This window comes from Aythya ferina (genome assembly GCF_964211825.1).
Source record: "Aythya ferina genome assembly, chromosome: 5".
In the NCBI taxonomy this organism is placed as follows: domain Eukaryota; kingdom Metazoa; phylum Chordata; class Aves; order Anseriformes; family Anatidae; genus Aythya; species Aythya ferina.
Genome location: NC_140301.1, coordinates 14,928,054 through 14,953,007, shown reverse-complemented (window position 1 = coordinate 14,953,007; position 24,954 = coordinate 14,928,054). Strand labels below are relative to the sequence as shown.

Sequence of the window (24,954 nt, the reverse complement as noted above, 5' to 3'; positions counted from 1 at the left end):
TCTGCGTTATCTGTATCTCTGCATTCACTGTCTCTAGAGATGCTTATAAATGTGATATATGAGATCATAAGGTGGCTGCCTCAGATCCTGTGCAGTTTAGGATCAGTGGAAATGTTGCATAAAGCAGACAGCAAGAATTTGGCAGTCACCCACATGTGAATAATTTTTAAAATGAGGGTCAGAGATGTAAAGTAGAACAAAGTTATTAGATCACGTTCTCCCAGCAGTGAGTTCTGGAAATGGTGCCTTCTCTGTCACAGTAACCTGCAGCCCTAGGAATGCTGAACTGCACGGGCTGTGCTTCTGTGAGGCAAAGTAAAATGTTTTAATACAAATACAATACATGCAGGTTATTTCTGTGTAACTAAATTTAACACAACAGGGCATGTTGGCAAACACAGAGCACCAGCTGTCAGCACTCAGAGCTGACATGGTTGTTCTCTGTTCAGATAATTATCTAGGTTGGTTCATTGCTATATTGCAGTCTAATTATAGTAGAAGTTAGATGAGCACTCCTTTCACTTGGCTGTATGGATCAAATCTTACTTTCAGGTTACAGAGATGAGCATTGGCACTACTCTTGTCATTTCCCTTCATCATTTTAATGGCAATAGGATTTTTGTTTTTGATTTATTTTTATTTTTATTTTTATTTTTATTTTATTTCTAAGGCTCAGTTTCAGGTGATGAATATTCTGGGAAGAGAGAGATTTTGGAGCGTGGGATCTGTGAAGCTTTGCACACAGCCTTCATCAAAGGAAGAGCCTCAAAACAATTGTGTAAGAGTTTGTTCACAACTGTCATCCTACATAGCAGGCTGAAGGTCAGAGAGTGAACCTATCCCTGATAAGGATCAGAAAGCTTTGACTCAGTAAACTTAAATATATTTTTGTTTTATCAATATGCATCCCATCCCACACAGTCCGTTCTTCTGTTCCTACTGAGAAGTAATGGAAATTTCTTGAGAGACTCTACTAATGAAAACAGATAATAGAAAATACTGCTTCTGAATAAAATGGAAGTTCTTACAAAAGCCAATTGTATCCACATGCTTTGTATGGAGAGTCCAGATTAACACCAGATTATATATTGAATTCCACTGTACATGAAATTCATATTATAACACAGTCCTAATTCTGCATTGAACCATCTTAATCTACTAAAATAAATGGGAATATGCTGTGCCACCAAAATAGAGAACAGTACTTACAGGACATTTTCTAAAAGAATTACAAAAAATCTGAATGTTCAACTGGGAGGTTATTGCTTGCATCTGTTTTTACACATGCAAAGAAATGCTATGGAGATATTGTGAAAACTTGTGTTTGTCCTTAATAACCTAAGAAAAGGCTTCACTCTGTACACTAATGCTGAACTTCTCTCTAATGTGGCACTGCACCACACATCAAGTTTTACCTCTTCGATTCATAATATAAAAGTCCATTTATAGCACAGAATAATGTTCATATTTTATTGCCAATTAAGATTACTCATCTGCTCTCACACACCAAGATTTCTACTGTACTTTTAATTTATCATTGCTTACTTTAATACACCCAGTTTCATCACAGTAACACCAGGAATCAGATCATTGTAGCCAGAGCTGCACTGAACAAGTTGAATATGAGCCAGCAGTGTGCCCTGGCAGCCAGGAGGGCCAACCGTGTCCTGGGGTGCATCAAGCACGGCATCGCTAGTAGGTCAAGGGAGGTGATTGTCCCACTCTACTCTGCGCTGGTGCGGCCTCACCTCGAGTACTGTGTGCAGTTCTGGGCACCACAGTATAAAAAGGACATGAAACTGTTGGAGAGTGTCCAGAGGAGGGCTACGAAGATGGTGAAAGGCCTGGAGGGGAAGACGTATGAAGAACGGCTGAGGTCACTGGGCCTGTTCAGCCTGGAGAAGAGGAGGCTGAGGGGAGACCTCATCACAGTCTACAACTTCCTTGTAAGGGGGTGTCGAGAGGCAGGAGACCTTTTCTCCATTAACACCAGTGACAGGACCTGCGGGAATGGGGTTAAGCTGAAGCAGGGGAAATTTAGGCTTGACGTCAGGAGGGGGTTCTTCACAGAGAGGGTGGTTGCACACTGGAACAGGCTCCCCAGGGAAGTGGTCACTGCACCGAGCTTGTCTGAATTTAAGAAGAGATTGGACTGTGCACTTAGTCACATGGTCTGAACTTTTGGGTAGACCTGTGCGGTGTCAAGAGTTGGACTTGATGATCCTTAACGGTCCCTTCCAACTCAGGATATTCTATGATTCTATGATTCTATGAACTAATTTAATCTTCTTGGGGGAAAGCAAAAAAGAAAAAGTGTGAGAGAACATTTTAGATTCAAAGATATGTGGGCTTTTAATTTTTTTATTTTTATTTTTCCTCCCAGCATTACTTATCACTTCCCATTTTAATTAAAAACTGCCAAAAATGATGAGGCTGACATACTGATTTGACTAACCACCACTCTGACTCCAAAAAAATGTTAACTCTCCATCCAGAATTGTACAACATTGAGATATATGTTACAAGACTACAAATTGATTTGATGTACCATTAACAGGAAAAATGAACAGATGAAAGAATGTAAAGGCAGTAGCTTTTAAATCCCAGCTCAGGACTAAAGTTTGCTAAAACTCTATAGAATAGCCATATTTTATTTCCCAATTTTGTACGTTTTGAAAACACCACAGACATTTTCTAATGTCTGTCTACTTCTGTGCAAGAGACCAGATACAGGAGATACTGAAGACCAGGACAGAGGTGTTCTGACAAAGCTGCTTCAGGAATATCAGAATATTACTTCACAAACTACTCCAAGCCAAGATCAAAATGCTATGTTGAAATAGAAGAGAGTTACAGATAAGAATTACTACTACTTGTGATATACAGGAGAGGTGAAGGAGTGTGAGTCCTGACACTGCAAATACATGAAGGGTTAGGACTGCAGTGAATCACAGTAACAGCTGAAGGATTCTCTCTCACAATCTTCGGCTACAAAGACATTTCCAGGACTGAACTGTCACAATTGAAATATACGTTTTTAGAAGTAGATGCCATTTCACGTTAAAACTTTGCTTGTTGCTCAATTAGCTCCAAATCTTAAGGAAAAAAACTTAAGGAAACAGATGGCATAGACTTATTTTCTTGGTAAGAGTTATTTTGCACCATATAGTAGAGATTTATTCATACTGGTTGCAAGTATTAAAGGCATTTTTGGCTCTACAATGCAGCAATGCAGCTGACCAATGAAGGATTTCAAAACTAGTGATGTATCTACTTTTGTCAACGGAAAGAAAAAAAAAAGGAAAAAAGAAAAATACATTGTTAAATTCAGCTAACTGCATGGAACATTATTTTATTTTCTAAGTGTATTCTAAACTCAAGTTAGTATCAACATCAATTTTGAAGTCACTTGGCAAGCTTCCTTATGAACCACTTAGTCACCAAGTAGTTAAATCAGTAGAGAAGCAAGCAGTCCCAAAGGTCATTTTCCAAAGTGATCATTTTAGGATGTGAATACCCACTGGCCCATGAGTTGCTCTGTTCATTGTCATGAAAAACATCTTAACCACCTATTGTTTGAGGGAGGTCCCACACAAGGAGCTCAGAATAAGAAAATCTTGTTATACTGAAATTTGACTCAATTTGTAGACCCTTCACAGTCTATTGACAGCATAAATAAACACAGCCTTCAGTATGCAAGAGTAACCAGAGTAAAAACAACCACTGCAAGGAAGCATCTTGTAAACTAGGATGGGTCTCTATGTAGGTCTCCAGCAGTACTGATTTTTTTTTTTTTGTGAAGCCTTAATACCTGCTTTACACATAGTCATTTCTGTTCTAGAAAGACCTAGCAAGAGAAAGGAAGAAAGTGAAGGACTAAGGTGCATCTGCAATCAGTCTCAAAGGTATAGAAATTTCCAGCCAATAGCAAAATAAAGTTTCCAGCCAATAACAAAATCCAATATTAGAAGAGAAATTGAATACAACAAAGAGATAAGGTACAAGATGCAGAAATAATACTTTCAAAAAGAATCATAGAATCATAGATTCTTCTATAAGTAAATACATAAGAAAGCCTTAAATACTTTCAGAAGCCAAAAATAAAGCATCATATACAACTTTGCAGCTCATGTCAGGAAATAAGATAAGTGCACATAAGCAATTTTCAGTAGAATGAACTGTGTTGCATTTTTCCTATAAGATTTGCAACACTAGTTGCTTGCTGTACATCAACTTGTTGCTATACTGGCAGTGAGGCTTTTCCTGTTAAGACTAGTAAGCATTCATTACATATGGTAATGAGTCACTTAGTTCTTCTGCTGTTGTTCATTTCAAATGTATAGGAACTGATATGCTTCTTTCTGTAAAGAAACTGTAATTTTCAGCCCAGCTTGAAATATTTTCACTTGTTCATCAGAAAAGGATTAAATGAATTATTTATTTCCCCCCCCCCCCCCCCCCCTTGGAAGTTCTCTACAAAGAGAAATGTATTGACTGGTAAAAGACATTTTAGGAATTTGTCAGGCATATCTGTCACTCCTACTAATAGTTATCACTAGTGGCGTATACGTGTTGGAAGGTTCCATGGAGCCCTGTTCCCAGAAACAGAAGTAAATTCACTTTCAGACATCTTGTAAAAATTTACCCACCTTTTTGGCAAATACATCTCAGGAGGGATTTTCTAGCCTCATCTCCCAAAAGGCAGGTAGAAACAGCATGCTCTTTCTTACATACACTGTAAGAGGTGAACAGTATTTCCTTACTGTGATACAGAAACTAATTATTCCATATGGTTCATAAAGAGTTAACCAAGACCACAGAAATCAAAGGACCTTGGAAAGAAGAAAAGTAACTTGAAAATAACAGTGTTTGTTGCATGAATTTCAACAATTAAATTCAAGACAATTTGGCATTCTACAGTAAATTTGTCCTTCTAAACTAAATCTGCTTGAGGTTGGAACACAGTTGTAAGCAGAGGGGAGTTATGGGAATCTGGAGGGGGTCAGTTCAATGCTATAAACAGAGAACCTGATTCTGCAGAACTGTCAATCTGGTCTTTTCACAGAACATTAAATTAATTAAATAATAAGACAAAAGCATTTCTGTGCTTGAATTACTCCATTTTTTCCTGAAAGCAATAGAATGTAATTATTCTCACATATGTAAGAGGCTCCTATAAAAACTAAAATCTATTAATCAGGTCACACTTTGATAGAACCTTTAATGCTGTGCATCCAGGGGTGCTTTACCAAAAGGCAAATTAGAAACTCAATTAATTTTGAATTATTCCAATAAATGACTTCTAAACCTGGATTTGAGGGGGCTATACACTTGTGGACATTGAAAATTAACATGGGTATGGGAAGCCCAAAGCTAGGAAGAACCACAGCTGGAAACATCACAAATAGATGAGACTAGAGATCTCTTTAATCTGAATCAAGAAAACAAACTGAAAGCTACTGAATTTTGAAGATCCTACATAGAAATCTAGTCATACAGGTCAAAGAGGAAGAAGTAAGTTTAACAGACCAACCATGCAAACTTCCCAGTGGTTATCAGTATGCTAAATACTTTCTTGTTGCCAAAGAATGCAATAAGATCAGTAAGAATTGGGGTTAATGGATCTAAAAAAGAAAAACTTTCTATCAGAACTGAATCTAAGTAGTTCACTTCATATATGCTGTGATCTGGAAACAGGCTGAGCAAAACTCAGGCCCAGTAGTGGGACCATCAAAAACAAATAAACCAAAACCAACCAACCAAAACAAACAAACAAACAAAACAAAACAAAACAAACTACCACACACTGCATTTTCCATTCCAGGTACTTAACAACTCTGTCATATTAGCATACTCAAAATGTGAAGTTTCTGCAGCACCACATCACTATGCAGGGCCACTGCAGAGCGTGCCTACAGAATCTACAGGACCTTTTTTTTTTTTTTTTTTTAATATAAAAAACATATTTTATTGCCTTTGCTGTGGATTTAAAGAATCATTCTTAGGCTCTCTATTGCCTAGGTGCTATGGCTTACTAGGGTTTTTGTTCAATATGAAGGGAAAAGAAAGTTCGTAAACTGCAGTCTCCCTAATTCCGTCAGCTACTCAGAAAGCTGTACAGTCAAAGCAATAAAATAGCATGCAATACCATTTTTTGTATGAGAGCATTTTACTATGGATGGTACTTGAGTATCATCAGCTTTTTGTCTTTTGGTTATTTTGCCTCTTCTCGCAGCAGACAGGTTCACTCCTGTCTGTCCTGCTTCTCACCCTCCATGACTCCTCACTCTTTACAAGATAGTGAGTATTTACAAACGGCTCTGACAACTTACCATTGCTCTCTACCTTGTTTTAGGAGCCAGTGAAAGCCTCCCCAGGCACATGGCCAGACTTTCAGAAAACAATGGCTCAGGAGATGTAATGCTGTCTTTGATGAGAAAACATGTAGACTGCTGAACCAAGAGGTGAGTGAAAACTGGAACAACTCAATATTTAGCTGGACATCTAGGCATAGAGCCCTCAGTGAATACTTATATAGAAGGCTTTCAACTGGAAAAGTCCTACAAGAGTTAACATGAAAAAAAAAAATCAGTCTGACATCTTTGTAGACTCCAGTGAAAAAAGCATATATTGCCCACAAATTGTTCCATTGCTTCTGGAGAATATTTTAGAGAAAATTCATTTTTAATTTTTTATTTATTTTCTGGCCAAGTGGTATATACTTCTGTGCTCAACAGAAAGATTTACAGTAATTACTAAAGTAATTGTTTTATTGTAGCAGTACAGAAAGACTACTACCTCTGGGTTGTCTGTGGAATATGTTTACCCTTTCTAATCATATTCATCTGATATATTTTGTTTTGCTTATTGGGTACCTTAGCAAATGCACTTAAATTACACTTTCTTCATTCATTCTTTGGATTTTTGTCACCAGAATTGCTCTTGCAACACAAAGTGGGAAAATCAAGTGGCTTATGATCAGAAATCAAAAATGAGTAGCAGTCTTTGTTGAAACAAGCAGCAATTATAGAATTCAAGACATATTGGTGCCTGCTTCTGACAGAACTGTAGCACTGTGGTAACAATTCATGGACTCAGGGGGGTAGGAATTGAAAACGCAGAAATGCTATAGTGTGGTAAGAAAACAAGTTACATTTGAAATGTATCTTACCTGCCTGGAAGAGGCTAAGGAAGAACCAGTCTAAGGAATCCTGAGAATTTCTACAGTCTCATTTATAAAGCCATTAATAGTTTAATTTACACACACACACACAGAGTACCCCTTTTTAATGGAAGAAGGCATTGATGTTTTAAAATTATCACATTATTTTGTGGTCATCAAAACTGGTATTGTATCTCTTGAGTCCTTTGCACAATATGAATGCCAAAATTTTCCCAGACTATTCTGCAGGAGCGTATATGTATGTCAGTTTCACATCTAAGGATATGAATGACATGAGGATGCTTGATACGAAATGTAAACACAAGCCTGGGTTTCATGTAAATGTGAGTCTAGTTCCCAAATCCATAGTAGGAGCAGTCATCCACCATTCCATGCATTCAATCTTGAAACTAACTCTTAGAATATGAACCAGACTTTATAACATATTGTGCATTACACCAAAGCAGAAAGACATTCAGTAGTACTGCCTAAAACCAAGAGACAATCAAGCTTGCTCTCTGTAAGGCCTGTTCTGCTAAAGTTTCACTACCTGATAAACAGATAATGTTTAACAGCCTTCACCTGACCCAAATCCATAAACTCATGGCACAAAAGTAATCACAGACTGAAAAAATAAATTTAAAAGAAAAGCTATTTGAGAATTAGGAGATGTTAAAAATGCTTAGAAACTATGCACGTTGATAATACATGTAATGCTTCTAGATAAAGGAACAAACAGCTCAATCTTGCAGAGCATTTCTAGTAATTCCAGTAATTTCTAGTTTTTTTTTTTTTTTTTTTTAATATTCACTGAAATCAGAATGCATTGGAGAAGATAAAACAATGAAAGGCCAGAAGTTTCAAAGGATGTCAAAACTATCGTGAGTTCTAACAAATAACTCTTAAAAATTTAGAAAGAATATTAAACTTTAGGATAATCTCTGATTTAGCTAATCTCCAACTACTAAAGTAGGAATGGATGTGAATGTCTTACATCTTTATCTGAAACATTAGAACTCTATGTTATTGGATTTTAATACTACATACACTCACAAATAAACTTTGGGTCCACTTCACCAAGGAAAAAGAAAAGTTTTGTTTTTATCTAAAATCAAAAGATTTTTATGTTCACGTTAAACAGTAGTGGAAGCAAATTTGAGAGTACACACAAACAAAAAATAGGTATAGAATGACCAGGTTTATTCTATAAAATGTGGGATTTATTTTCTTTTCTATAGTTCTGTTTTTCCAATATTTAGTGAAACACGTGCTTAAACACAAAATGAAATGAGGTAAATTTAAATTAATAACACTAAAAACAGCTTTTGGAAGGGAAAAGGATGTAAAAAAAAAAAAAACAACAACAACAACAACAAAAAAAAAAACCACAGTATAGAGAGACCAGATTATTGAAGCAAGAGAGAGAGATTCAAGCTTGACTCTTTTTAATTAGTTTCTTTCTAATTCAGTGCAATCTACTTGGATTCTTTTCAAAGTTGAAACTAAAGATGCATCTTGTTACACACTTGCTTATAAATAAGCATCTGTGTTGTCCTCTGATGTGCAGTACTATTAAAGTTCTGGTTTAACTTTCTTTTATAAGATATGATTACTGATAGGTTAATTTCTGGATGCCTAATAATTTTGAAAGCATCTAAAATACAGAGTTGCGAAATGTCTTTTTATTTCCTCTAAAAATTCTGCAACTGGGAATTTAAAAATACTAATAACTTTAGAAAACTGTCTGTCCTGAATAGTAACTTATACATCAGTACTCTGTCAGCACGATATGGCCAATTTAAATTCCTTACGTAACATAAGATTTATACCATCAGTGTGCATTAAAAGTAAAATTATAACTATTAAGTGCCAAAAATGTGATTTACAGATGAAAAAAGACATGCAAAATTAAAGGTGATTTTTTTTTTTTTTTTTTTGACATTATTCTTAGATGCCTAATACTTTCTGTTACTTGTATTTTTTTGGTTGGTTGGTTGTGTTTCTAAGCAGAACAATTTAAAGGTGCTGCTGAAATACATTGTCTTTTTTTCTTGGAAGATCTAGAAATCCTGAAGGAAAATAAAAGAAAGGAATTATTTAGCCTTTTGAAGCACTATTAATTTTTCTGTGTAGTTGTTTCCCTTCCTCCTTTGATTTAGAGTTGCTGAGGTCACTACAAGCAGCTGGAAGAAAGTGCAGAAGCAGGCACTGGACAGACCGAGCCACTCCCACTTGGCTGACTGAGCTCATGTCTGTAAATGAATGATTTTTCTTGATAAATTATATGATCTACTATTTTATGAGGAGTAATGTCAAAAGCACATTTTCCATGGAATGTCTAACCTGTTGTCATTATTATTTTAATATTAAAAGCAAATGGTATTAGTCCTCTTGAAATCACTCACATTAATCTCCCACATTTAACTTTTTATTTTTTAAAAAAAATCAAATATAGTAGTTCTAAAGCAAAATCGTGTTAAACTGTTGACTAGTAATATTAACTATGATATTATTTATTGCTTTATTTCTGAAAAGGTGAAAGTCACTACTAAAGATACTTTTTCCTCTTCTAGGACCAGACAAAAAGCATTGGACTAACTTGTTACTTGTCAGCTTATTGTCTTATGGCTTGCATGCCTACATTTGGGAGCCATTGGAATTTAAATTCACACTGATATCTAATGGTGGCAAGAGGCATCTTTTGCTTCAGATTTTCCTCTGTGGATATTAACTATTAACTAATGTCTCTAAACATTAAGCACTTCTGCAATGAATTAGAAAAATGCATACATGCCTATGCTAACAGGATAAAATCATTGTTTAAATAGTTGTAGGAGGCTAAAGAAAGAGATTGCAGTCTTCTCCTTGTAGAAATGAAGTTGTAAGCAGCAGATAACTTTGTTTTGGCAAGAAGAGCCTCAGAGGGTGTTTCCCCACATCTTCCTTTAAAAATAAGCATACAGTAGCACTGTATAGTGGACATTAAAGTAGATGGAAATAACAAGTAAACAAGCATCTCCGAAAGCCACTTGAAATAAATTCTAAATGTAGGTAACATATGATACTCAGTATACTCAATCTACATGTGATATCAAATGAATAGATAATTAGAAACTCATCCTTGAAATAATCTACTATGTGTTATTTCACTAATTGTAAGGTCATTGCTCTAGAAAATAACCAAGAAAAAAATGTTTTGGTCCCACGAGCCACAGCAAAATAACAGGCATTTTGATTTTCTTACTTCTAAAACATTAATTATAAGCAAAGCATTCAAATATTAGTGAAAGACAGACAGTAGGCACCTCCTTAGTCAGAATCAACAGATAGCATAAAGTGTAATCCTGCACCATCATTGCTATCATTTCCTTCGTATGCTTCAAAAATTTTATTTCCTCTCATTCAGCTATAGAAATTGTTCATCTTGTTTTCTACAGAAATTCAGAGAGCTAACCGCTTGGCTTTAGGAAGTGCTTAAAACTACAAGGTTTAATGGAAATGGAAATTATGACTGTACTTTAGTGTTATACTTGAAATACAGGAGCAAATTTCCTCAAAGCAAAAAAATCATATTTGCAATGAACAGTGCCTACAATTCTGTGCAAATAATAATTATTTTAATCCACCCCCGCTTTATGTATGCAAAAAAAATCCTTCAAAATGGTATAACTAGTATAAAATCAATGAGCGATAAAGCTAGATATTTTTTCATATCGCATCACATTTTCATATTGCATGTGTGAGAACACATTCACAGTCTTTATTGGGCAAGCACAATTCCTTGATGATCAACTAGAAGTTGAGAGGCTGCTTGACTCTTTAAAGACATAAGACATGCTCTTTCAAGACTCCACCCTTCAAGGCACTCTCACTTTGTAGGAATAAACCAAATTCAATGATGGCTGAATTTCAAAAGTCAAATATTTTGCTTATAATCATTATTACAAACAAAAACCACACATTTCTAATGGGAAATAATTCAATCATTATACAAGACTCCATTACAATTTCAGGACAAACCTTACCTGATCACCTGGCTGATATTTGTCCAATTGTTAATTAACTAAAATTGTCACTTCAACATGCATTCTGCACTAGAAACAAAATAATTAATTTTTCAAGATTTTTCTATCTTAATAGAAAGGTTAAAAAAAAGAAAAAAAGGAGAAAGAAACAGGGAATGTACTTTAACACTATCCATGCTAATCAATATTAAAGGTGAGGAAGGATGTCTCTGGCCAATATTACTTTGCTTGTTTTACGGGAATTTGATCTTATTACGGTGCATATTTTCCAAAGAGGAAAAAGAAATACATATATAAAAAATATGCTTATGACTACTAATGATAATGAAAACTTATGAAACCTAGGCCTTACTGCAACCAGTATATATAAAAACAAACAAACAAAGCAAAAAAATTGAGCTGAATTCTGATCTATAACAAAGTGAATGTATACTGGTACAGTCAATCACTTAATGAGAATTAATGAACTTTTACATAATGATTTTTTTCCACAGATATAAGATATATTTAAATTGAGTAACTGACTGAAATAAGTTCTGCTGTAGGTGGTGTAAAACAAGATCAGCCTCAATCAGTGAAGTCACTATTGTATTTCTGAAGTTGGTACGAAGAATAGAATACATTTGCTATTATCATTCCTCATTTATTGTTTTGATATCATTTACATGCAGAGCTGAGATGCTGGAAGATATTCCAGAGATTTCACAACCCTCGTTGTATTATTACATATTTAATTACCTTTGCTGAAAGTTCCGTATGAGTACTATGGCCAGTACATAGTAAAAGTCTCTACAGTGAGATGAAAATGTCTATGCCCTTATAATTTTAATTTATCATTTACTGTCAAAATACATTATATATATAAGTTCAGCCATATTATTTTCCATCTTGTAAATAGCTTTCAAAGTCTTGAGAGGATTCTGAAAAAGTCCTTCACAGCTCTGCAAGTCTGCAAGCAATCTAGTGCAATTGTATGTGGCAAAAACAAAACCAAAAATACAACCCACAAATTATTCACAAGGAAAGATCAATAAAGTTTTGTGTTACTGAAGACTGCCCTTTATCCTCCAAAGCAAGAAGGTAGAAAACAGGTCATTTAACTTGGTCTCCTTCTTTGACAAATGACTTCCTTGTGGTGTCTCATTCACAAATAACTTAAGATTTACATTTAATTTGGCCATATAGCTTTCTCTGTTTCTCCTTTCCAAATGTAACTCTTATTCCAACCTTATTGGCTAAAGTCACATGTAGTCTCTTCATCTCCATTTATTCTTGTGCTGAAATTGTCTTCAAGTTCAAATAGCTCATTTCATCTCTGATGTTACCCTCTGAGACATTCTTAGCAACCACACATTTTCCCACTGAGGTTTTGTTTTATTAGGTTAAATATCATGTTCTTCTGGACCACAAAATAAGCTCTCTGTTCTCCTGGTCATTGTAGTTGCTCTTGTCTTTACCTGCTCTGAATTTAGCAGTCATGGATACTTGCCCTGGTTGCGTTCTTATTAGTGATTTGTACAGTGGTATTAGTACTTCTCTACCAGTTCTGAAACATATCTGATGTTTTTCTATAGCCGTTTCACATTGATTGGTTACAGCCTTTTCTAAGTGCATTCACCAGTGCCGGTAAGCACTTTGTGGAACAATCTAAGCTGACTATGATTAAAAAGTGCTGCCTCTGAAACTTGTGCTTGAACAAGTATTAACATGTGCTTGAACAGCTTACATAATATATGAAACCATCAGGCTTCTTTTCAGTAGAACAATAATATGCCTAAATCAAGTTCTTTAATTATTATTGTATGAGAAAAGCACTGAATGCTCAGCAAATTTGATGCATCCTGTAGCATTTAGATCCAGACAAAACAGAGTAGATTCACTTCATAATTAAAATATATATATATTTTATGATACCAGTTTTGTCAGTACTGTTTCAATAATGAGCTGTTATCTTTAAAAGCTTGGGATTTTCAGTGTCTCACGTATTATGTACATCAAAAGATTTTTTTTTTTTTTTTTTTTGTCACTTAAAAATCTATTTAGTATTTTTCGTTAATGTCCCATTGTGTGTGATCTCATTAGGGCTCTGAAGGTATGCTGGCAGGAGAAGCAGACTCTGCAGAGCATAACAGCTCGGCTGAGGACTCAGCATCCACAGTGTCAATCCACATTACAAATGGGGTTTACTAAAGACTGACTCTAGCCTTATCCCAGGGATTAAGTAGCCATTAGCAGCTGGAGTTACTTTCCTCCTGGAAACATCCTTTGATTGAGTTTTCTGAAATTGGGACTAAAAGACTGGAAACTGAAATGACAGGGTAGACACATCCTTAAGCTAAGTCTGTACAGGAGATCTCCATATAACAAATGCACTATCTACTTTTAGTAAGAGAGTTTAGTAAGATACAAAGCAATGTCCAGATTGCATTGCAAAACAAAGTGATGAATATGTTGCCATAGAAGAAATGTAAGATAAAAGAGCTTGACCTGGCAGCCATCTCTTTCCTCTACAAACACATAATTATCAGTTGTCTTCTGTATAAACTGATATATATACATATCTCAAAAGCCAAGGAACATGCACAGCTCATTCACAATACGTTTGAGGCCAGAATCTCAGCTGGAATTTTGCCTACACCCTTGAGGCAAACGAAATTGTGACAGCTAAGGAGTTGGTGCTAATATCTTAGTCAATCACACCTGCAATGGCTCAGAACTTAGATACCAAAGCCCAAATCCTTTCTGAGCAGGAATGCCATGCAATGTCAAGCATGCTGTTGGTTTTTAGTGATATAAATCCTTTGATTTCCCATAAGAATTGTTCCCACCTTATCTGTAGTTTCAAAACACAATATATTAGGATAGCTCAGGAAGAAGAACAGATACTCCACAAGAGCGTGACATGCTGAAATATATATGCTACTCTTGGGACAGCTTTAATATTGTGCTGCCATAGGGGTTAATGAACAAACAAGAATGACTTCCATGAGCTACATAAGAAAACCTGCTGTTTCAACAGCAACACAAGCCATGATAAAAGTTTGATGATGAATAGTGATTGGCTCCAATGACTATTAGTTAAAACATTTGCCATATGTACTGCAGAAACACTCACATGGCCTTCTTTGAATTGATTAAAAATACCACTTACTCAAACTGGTAAGGATCTATAGCCTTTTGCCTTACATTTGCACAAGAAAACAGACTTTCCTAGGAAGCAATAAAGCAGACAAACCTGAAAATAGACTTTCCCTTAAAAAGCATTTACTTAATTTAAATCTGAAGTGAAAGAAAGGTTTGTTATCACTATGCCAGCATTTTGTTTCTGTGTAGCTATACAAACAGATTGTGCTATTTAATTGTACCATACTTAATTTATTAAAGATAACAGAGAAACATGGGAGTTTTCAAACTTCTGCACAGAATAGTTCTGATATTAAAAAAGGCTGTCATAAATATGGTCTTATATATATTTGTGTGTATGTATATTCATATATGCACATGTACCCTTCATATTCACACTGTAGAGGAACTTACCATAGTCTTTTTTAACTTTATTTCAGCTTTAAGTGACAATTGATACTGTGTAGTCACTGACTTACTCTCCATTTCACTTCACCTTCCAAACCTGTTTGTCTATCTGTAAAGCTGCATTGCAGGTAGACGCTGTCTGGCTATAACAACTTATAGAGCAGTTGAGGTCTATACTAGAATCTCTGTATTTCTGCCTATAAAACTCTGTATATGTATTTGTGGCCATGTTTTTTGAGAAAAAAAAAAAAATAAAGACTGTTACATCTACTGTAACAAACACAGCATGACTGAGTAATGAAATGGCAGATTGTTACAGCCTCCTAGTTTTAACACCTATTAAAAAACAACCTCTGATGAACGCTAGAAAACACAGTGAAAAATATAAAGTAGTCTCCCAGAACTTCAATCCTGTGTACAGGGACACTGATCACTGTGGATTCAAGTAGCTGAAGATATTTTCAATAGTGTTGGCAAAACTAAAGTACTTAAAGCCACTGTGTTAATACAGAATGAGTTCCAAGACTTCTGATTACACTCAAAATTTCATGGTTGACATCTCTGATAACACTCAAGCCTGACTGAAATATGCTAGCTATATAAGGAATTCCAGGTTTTCGTGCAGGGCCTTTTTCTACTTTCCAATAGACAAGGAAGCTATGGGTAAGAACTTTTAGCCCAACTAAGTTAACAAACTCTTACTTGGAGCACAGGAAGCAGAGTAAGTTGACAGTTTTTTTTCAAAATGCAGCTCTCCATCACGTGTCCTCAGCAGTTGCCAATGTGAGGTACTTCCTTCTTTGCTACACTATACCACTGCCTCTAACTCTGCTACCACAGTGAAACTAGCATACATGGGAAGGGACCTGTTCATTCATCTGAAAGCTGATTAAAACAAACATTAAAAAAAAAAAAAAAAAAAAAAAAAAGTTCTGATGTCAGTTCTCAAAAGTATTAGACTGAGCTAATTTTATTTTACACACACACCCCCTACCCCCCCCAAAATATATTAAAAAATATATATATAAATATATATAAATAACATATATAAAATATATATGAAAATTATGAAGTATTCACTATATAAGGTTTGGAATTAACTAGGTCACTCTTACTCCCTATTTACCTCAGCATAACACATTCAGTTAGGAAGTAGTTGATTACAAATAGAAAATCCTGAACCAATAAAACACCATGCATTCATTCTAAATACACATACTACCTTTCCAAATTTCACAATCACCTGTTTTCTATTGATTTCTGCACTCCTTGAATGTGTATTTTCTTAAGCAATTTGCAAATGTACATTAAATCTGGTACATCAAACCCTATTAATCTAAGTTGTCACATTGGGTGTAGAATATGTGAAATCTATCAAAAAAATGTGAAAGAGAATAAAAAGATTTTGTCAAAGATGCTGAAAATTAAATACAAGTCTAGTCCTTATACAGTGAATTCTCTGCATTCATACAATGGAGCCTCTGGGCTTTACAGAAAACATTCATGACAAACAATAAGACTGATCACTCACATAAGTGTTTGGAAAGACTGAACTACCTGCTTGATCTGATCTTTATAGTTTAATCATTTACCAATTCTGATCACACTCTCCATTCTGATTTAAGTTAACAGGGGAACTCACACCACCTTCTACGAGAACAGGATGGGAACCAGCTTAAAGCTTCGGCTTTGCTGACTGAAGGACAGCTGGTCAGTAAGATGAAGTTAGTTGATCCATTTTATATTTCACCAAGATGTATTCTCCATTCCTCCCAGCTCTGAATCTGGGCTGGAGGACAGGTGGTGATTTCAGAGGCTTTGGGTTTAGTCACAGCAGCATTCTGGAGCCATGGTTATGTTCTTTGATATTTTACACTGCTTTAGATTAGAAAAAAAAATAGTGTCTGTTACATGGAAGTATTAAGTGTTGTGAGATGTTTGGTTACTATAATGGTTAACACCAGGGAGATAGATAATTTGATCTCAGGGAGCAGGCTGTAGAGTTATTTGTGTTACAGGGTGAAGTCAGTACTCTGGAGAATGGCATCTGCTGAAGCTCTTTAAAGGCAGATAAAGAAGGAGCAATGCATAATGTATTTTAAGAGATCCTTACATGTTAAACAGTGGTAATATATTATTCTGAGACGGAGTTTTGAATTTATAAATTCTTTGGATTTATATATGTTTTAAAGCCTTTTGATTCTACTTTTTATAATTAGACCAATGCAGCCTAAATATGCATAATAGAAAGTGGCAGAACATGCTAGCACACCTTTGGGAACATGACTGTGCATGACTGTTGCAACTTTATTTAGTCTCAGAAAATTAATGCTAACATTGATAAGCAACACTTACCACAAATTCAGGTCAGATAGTGCTTCTTTACCTCATCTAGAGAGTAGAAATCATTTCAAAGACTTACGTCTCCCTCTGTGCTGTGCTCAGAATCTTGAATTTCAGCACCCAAGGTACTCAGTTGCTAACAGTGTTTCCCCAGTGGAACATCAAATTAAGCTTCATTTTAATGCTACCTTACACGTGTACATGAGGTTGTGGTGAGAAATGAGTATAGTTTCATGTGACACCTTGAAAACTATTTTTTTTTTCTTGACAACAAGATTGGTGGCTATTTTAACTTGTCTTCCTTTAGAACTCTGATGGAAAAAATATATAAATCTCTTATTTGTTTTCAGCTCTATAAGAAGCAGAACACATCTTTCATGATAAATAATTTTTGAATCACAAATGGATTTGACTGGGTAAGCTCCAGAGACTTGTAGCAAGATACAGAGCATTTCAATCCTATGACATTGGTTTGAAATTAGCCCAGGTGAACAGAGAGCAAGAGTCATTTTCATCTAATGTCTGTTCAGCAGCCTACACAAAATGAGTTACCGGGGTTTAATTCATGCAGCTCCTTGGGCTCAAACAGCCACTTTGTAGAAACCAACATTAATGAGAAGTCAGCCTGAATTATGAATATGCACAGACAAACTAGTAGTAGTATGCAAAGTGATGCACATGGGGAAGGAACTGCTCTAACTAAATACACAGAAATGGACTCCAAATGACCACCAGCTATTCAGGAGTAAAATCTTGATGTCAGGGAGGGTAGTTCTTTGATATAATCAACTTGAAGTATGCAGCACAACAGTGATCAAAAAGGCAAACAGATGTTCAATAGTTGCTAAAAAGTACACAGAGAAAACTGGGAGCATTGTTGTTCTTCTGAATGAATCCAAAACGAAATCCTCACCTGGAGGTATTATTTCATTTTCTCATTGCCCCATTTTAAGAATACTGGAGACCTAGAAAAGTTCACAGTAAAGACAAGGGAACAATGATGGTGGTGGTGACTGAGAATGAAGAAAGATGAACTAGACAATTCTTCGACTTGGAGGAGTCAATGAAGATGCATGAAAAACTAGTGAACTTATGAATGGCTTGAAGAGGAAGAACTGTCATGGTTATCTATTTTTTTTTTTCCACATAGCAGAAGAACTAAAAGGCATTAAATGAAATTATTAGGCAGCAGGTATAAAATAAACAGATGTACTTTTTCACACTATATGTAATCAAATTATGGAAAATATTGCCACAGGATGTTACAAAACACAAATGTGTTTAGAAAGTGGTTAGATAGGTTCATGGAAGTAAAGACCCATCAAGGATTATTAGCAATGCAGCTGCAGCTTCTGGTGCTGCCCAGACTGCTGATACAAGGAGCTTCGAATACTAGCTTGAAGGAAGCATTTATCTGTGCTACCATTATATTTCCATTCTCCAAAACTATTTTTCTCCATAGGCTACTAGGTTGAATGGTATATCCATTTCTACAATTTTTTAAGAAGTCCTACTTGCCTTTTTTTTTTTTTTTTTTTTTTTTTTTTAAGTATGGCAAGTGTATTTATAAAGTACCCAACACGTGACCAAAATGAACACAGGATGCAAATTATTCTCCAAAAGCAAAATACCTCCTAGAGGTTTTTGTTTGTTTGTTTTAGGGTGTTTAATGTAACTGCTTTTTTTTTTTTTTTTTTATCATTAACTCAAATACACCATTATAATTGGCTCTTAATATGTATAGTGAGAAATATTTGGTGGATATATTGGAATGAATTTATTTGAATTTATAATTCAGGGCAGAAATATGTTTAATACTTAAGGGAAAAAAGGAAAATAATGTTCAGGATGTTTGCACTTTATGCAAATATATATATATATATATATATATATTTGCTTCAAATTCAACATCCTGAATATTCATCATGCCTGAAGGGCTCATCTCAAATTATCTTCTGTAGCATCCAGTTTGCTCTAATTTGGAGATGGATGAGAAATTCTATTCACACTGAGATTGTCCTCTTTATGGCATATGTAGGAATTGCCTATTATGACTTCTTTTTCTTATGTGTTTTCAAAATGAGAGTTGTTTCCTATGTTTATTATAGAGGAAGTTCATATTTTCTAACTATGTGGAAGCAGGTACGTATATAAACATTATGTATTCCTATTGTACTTCTCTTGTATTTTTTAGTTTATCTGAATAGAACAAAGAAACAAAAACAATTTAAATTGTTGTTGTGCTCTTGAATTTAAGTCTCTCATATACAAGCATCCTGCATTTTCTTCTTTTAAATTAATAGGTTGTGTTTTCAGTTAGTTTTCAAGCATCTAACATAAAAGTGACTGTATTTTGCTAAGGAACAAGCAAACAGTGCACAAAATGGACATCATTATAAGAGTTGCAAATGGATCAAGGCAATAGTTGAAGAAGCAAGCAGGACTGCTTCTGTAATTCAACCAATATGCTGGAACAAGCCTGGGATGCTTCAGCATGAAAGCCACAGAAATTCATATACATCATCAACACTACTGCTCAAAATCTCAACACATATACACTGATAACTTATATTCAACTAGGTTCAGGATGAATATGTAACTCTTTATATGCACAAATACCAAAGGAAAAGAAGGAAAAAATACTATAGTTTTACATGATGGGATTCATAAGAGCAATATAACTTGCCATTACTGTAATCAAATTTGAATGTCTGGATCACTACTGGACATGCTAGACTGAAGTTTTTTTGTGTTGTTTGTTTTTCTGTTATTTCTTTCTATTTCATTGGAAGTACTGTTACACATAATGACAAATGATATTTGGATCTGATCTTTAAACTCATCAGATACTGCCAGCTGTTCATCAAGACTGTCAAAATATATAGCTTATATTTAACACATTCATGGTTAAATTCTAACACTGAGTATTTACATCTCCTAGTCATCAAAGCATGAGGAACCGGAACCTTAGCCATATTTATGAAAGCTTCGAAAAAGTAGATCATTACCAAACTGGAGGCTCTTTCCATAACAGTTGTAAGACTAACTTAACTAATTGATAAAAAACACATTTAGGCTCTTGCTGAAATCTCTTCTACAGAGAAGTACTAAAGTCCTAGATCAAGACGAGGCAAAAACTTTATGTTGACCCTGAACAAATATCAATCCATTGGAGAATAAGTGACAGCAATCTTCCCTCTAAATCATGCACACAGTTTCAATTAGCTTCTCAAATAGCTACTGAGATGAAATTGTTTTAGACAACGATAAATTACACTTGGAAATTTTGCACAATCATCAAGCAAAAAGATTCAGTCAGTTTGACTATCATGTGAAGCTTTGCTTTCATAGAAATGCTGTTTTAGATTCCAGTCACCAGAGGCTGCAGGTCTTAGAAAAGAGAATGCAGATATTAATGATGTGAAGATGATGGATAACCCAAGCCAGCAGACAGCGACCACTGAAACATGCAGACTGGACAAGAAAAGAGTCAAAACCGGTTATGTGCCCATGCAGAAAGTTCATGGTTTGGTAAACATTAATTTGCATAGAGCTGCTCATTCTAAACCTAGCCTTGGATTCTCAATGTGTAAATCATTTATGGAAAGGGGTTAGTCTTTTCTCTCTATACACACACGCACACACACACACACACACACATATATATATATATATATATATGCACACACACATATATATTTTTACTAGAGAATATTCTGCAATCACTAATTCCTCCTGTGTGGACATGCTATCTCCAGCACATACATACACAGGTATTTGGCAATAAATTCCTTGCTTTAATTATTTGCATCCATTATAATATTTTTTTTACCTTTCATAGAATAAAATTTTTCTGGGTCTTGAATTATATTTCTCTCAGACTAAGATAATAATTCACATAACATACCTTCTTTTCTCCATTCTTTTTCCACAACAATTTCTTAGTTCCAATATATTTTTATGTAACCAGTCTTCAAGATTCTGATTGCTCCTTAAATATTTTTCACTAGATGCCTCATGCCATCCACTTATACCAAGTCATTCTTATTCTACTGAAATTTCCATAAGTTCTTTAGACTCATGACTACAAAGAATTCCTAAGACCTATGAAGACAAAATCTTACCTCACAGAGCTTAAGAAATGACAAAAAGCAATATGAAATAGGTAAAAACGTCAGCTTCCCTCAACATATCACTACTTGGTAGGGCATAACAGGCAGCTGTAGTTTTGGGATCCATTTCTGAAAGTGAACACGCAGCCCAACATCTGCACATTTAACCACAGAACAGAGAAACAGCTTGCATCAGTATTCACATCTTTCTGTATTTTCATATTTTTTTTCTGCCTTTGGTTAATTACGTTCCCCCTTGGATGTCTGACTAAAGCAAGATAATCTCTACTTTGCAAAGATTAACCCCATTAATACCAATTAATGCATAACAATAAAGGCTTCTAATGTTTTACAGCAGCAGAATAGGGAGGATGATGCAGAGGATTAGAGGGGTCACCTGTATCTTTAGTTTATGACATCTCATTAAATAATTTATAACAACCATTGAACATTTTATACTGAAGAAGATGTAAATGTTTAAGCAGTAGGATCCATTAATTGCAGTGGAAAGGAGACATTTCTCTCATATTGTTTAATACAGACTGAAAGAGGAAAAAAGCAAGTGGTACAGAGGTCCTAAGGGAAGCAAATGCTCAGAGACATACCTCCAGAACATGGAGTAGCCGGTCACTCTCCCACTACCACGAGGGACAATTATGAGTTATAGTTCATGTTTATTGTAAAAGAAAGTAAGTCAGGACCATATTCAGGCAACTGCCACATCACGTGGGACAGAAACAGCATTCGGACATTGTTTTAAGTGTTCAGCGTACACCAGCATCATTTTTTGCTAATCACACTCACGTTTGTGCCATACCAGCTCTCTGTTGGACCCATTTGTAATAAAGATGCTTATAATGCAGCTACTCTTCTGAGGAAGAGCATACACCACACTGGTATAACTTTGTAGGCAACATACATTTTCCTAGAACACTTTTAATCAAATGAATTCATACAGAAATCAGCCTTTGCTTCTTCATTTACAGAAAAAGATCCCTCTCTCCCCTACTTAAAAAAAAAAAAAAAAAAAAAAAAAAAAGTAAACTAAAAAAGGTAAAAAAAAAACACTTTTTTTTTTTTTTTTAAAAAAAAAATTTAAAAAAAAAAAAAAAAAAGAACATCAGGAAACTTTTCATCCTCTATAGCAATTTTTATCAACAGATCTCAAAAAGCCATCAGGAAACAAAAGCAAATCTACTGTCCCCACTTAAAGCATCCCAAGGTCAATGGTGAAATTCTATTTTCTTTGTGATTACTGATACTGATTATACTGTCTCAATTTCTTTTCATTTAACTCTAGTGATCCCAAAGAAAATCTGACCAATGTCAATGAAGTAATTTATTTTTTTTCAGAATATTTTTAAAATTATAATTCTATTTTACATTTAATTTGTATTTTTAAATACATGGAGGATTTTATTTTCATTTGAAAACAATTACATTCTTCCTAGCTCTCAAATCAATTCTTTCAAACTTTTAGTTAATTGAGAATGGGGTCTACCTGAGCTAGGAATCTCTACAAAAATACTGACTGCCCTTGTCCCAAGGCCTTTACAAGAGACATCAGAAAAATAGAAGAGGCAAAAAGCTGAATCTTCATTATTCTACGTTTACAGAATGAAGTTATGAAAATAAGAAATTCAAATATATTTTTTTAAACAGTGCCATAAATTGGATTCATAAATGTACCCATATTTAATTTTCATTTATCTTGAGCATACCCACACTTATATTCCCCCTCCTCTTTTTAAGGGGTTTACTCCTTGGATTATTTTCATAGGAAAATAATCTCATTGGATATATTAACATTTTATTATATTTTATTTTTTTTTTTTTTAAATGAACAACCATTGAATTACTAGTCTTTTTTTAAAACAACTTTCGAGTACAGAAGTCAAAAACGTATAAATGAATGAATGCATATTGAAAACCTTAAGAAATATACTTCATATGTTTCTTAATATAAAATATTCTTGTGGGGACATAGACTGTAAGAGTATTTTTTTTCTACTGTACAAAATGTTACTTTTAAAAAGCAAGAAATAAAATAGGTCCTTGCATATTTGATAAAAGCCAATTAATCTCTAGTCAAGTGCTCTGTTACACTCCTCTACATCTGCCACCCTCATATTCTCCTGGTATATTATTCTTCTTCCAAATATCTGAGAATATATCAGGCATAAAAGCTTCTGCTTGGGGGAGTTTATGTAAGAGGGTGCTAGTATCAGGAACACCTATGGTTAGTGCATTTTAATAGCTATGTTAATTATACTGAACTACGTATATAAATATAGCTGACTATATAAAGGATTTCAAACCTGGCTGAGGGCTAGAGACGATCTTTTTTTTTTTTTTTTTTTTTCTTTCTTCCCAGAAGTAGTTGAACAAATTTAGAAGCAGATAATGGTATCACCCTGTGAAAAAAGTCACCACAACCCTAATTCACGTTACTTACCAACAGTTTTTGTGTTGGTGAGCAAAATGACAGAAAATCTAGAAAGAGGAGTTCTAAAGGAGTCCTCTTTCCCTTTCCCGCCCCACTTCACTTTGTTGAGCTGCTGCTGCCAACACAGGTGCACTGACTCAGCGTTCCTATGGCTCCCACACATCCTGCCTGCCAGTTGCCAGGTAACAGGAAGGGGTTCGTCAGCCAGTCCCAAACTGGCTCAATGGCTTGGGCAAGAACTTCTGTAATTTGTTAAACAGCAAATACAGAAATCAAAATTTGTGAGCTGATAGCAAAATTGCAACTCAAGGATGTGTTGCTTTCTGTGGAAGCACTTTTTTTTTTCCAGTCAGAATAGAGCCGTGGTGTGTTTACAGTATATTCCACAGGGATATCAAACCAGAAAGCCATCTACAAAAATAATAAATAAATAAAAAAAAAAAAGCATTATCTCCTACGTGAACATTATGTACCCTCTCAGCATTTCAAGAGACCATTATGTACAATGTGCTATTCAATAGCTAATACGTCAAACATGCTTTAAAACTTCAAATATAGTAAGAAAACACGTTTGTGTATATGCTCATATTTCAAAGAATATCTCAAAGTACTGTGGAAATAGAGAAATAATGGATGTGTACATAGTCGTTTTACTTCTAGCAGACTCCAGAAACAACACTGTTTGAAAAAAGTAAAAGGGAAAACATGTACATGTGTTTAAGGATATGTCAGCCTCTCACAGTAAGTTTGCTCACAGCATATCTTTGCCATTATAACTGACATTACCTTTATGCCACAGACATAGATTATTAATCTCTTTACTACCCATTCTATAGTTACAGAAAAGGATATTTTTTACCCACTAAATGATCCAGCTGAAGATTATATACAGTTACACACATCCTGTTCATCATCATCTCCTTTTCCCTCAGAGCTACTTTCTTCAAAACTGATATCTGATTTTACCACTTCTACTCATCATTTTACTTTCTAACCCACAGCATAGAGACCCTTGCCTCTGTCCCAGCCTTCCACTTTTACTTCAGACATTTTCTTAAAAAGACACATTTTTCCGAAAGACTTATAGCCTGAGGTTACCCCCTTGCTCTCTCCCAGAGACATGTTAACAGATCTTATGACAGTTCAAATTAGACAGCTGCTGGCAATCACAAAATTTGTAAGAGGTGTGCTAAAATAGCCTAACTGAGGCCTATTCTTAAAACAAACTCTGGTCAAACAATTACTCTGTGGATGCATGTCCATGCCCCACAGACCAATTGTTTGACCAGAGTTTGTTTTAAGAATAGGCCTCAGTTACCATGACTGAGGAATGAA

The 24,954-nt window shown here is 35.0% G+C and overlaps 1 long non-coding RNA gene across 1 annotated transcript in view; it reads right to left on the bottom strand.

Moving 5' to 3' along the window:
• LOC311437120 overlaps positions 1-23,753 on the bottom strand; it is a 120,680-nt gene extending 96,927 nt beyond the window's left edge. Inside the window, exon 1 of the long non-coding RNA XR_014693305.1 lies at positions 23,629-23,753. This is a non-coding gene — a long non-coding RNA (uncharacterized lncRNA). The remainder of the gene's footprint in view (positions 1-23,628) is intronic.
• Positions 23,754-24,954: the final 1,201 nt, after the last annotated feature.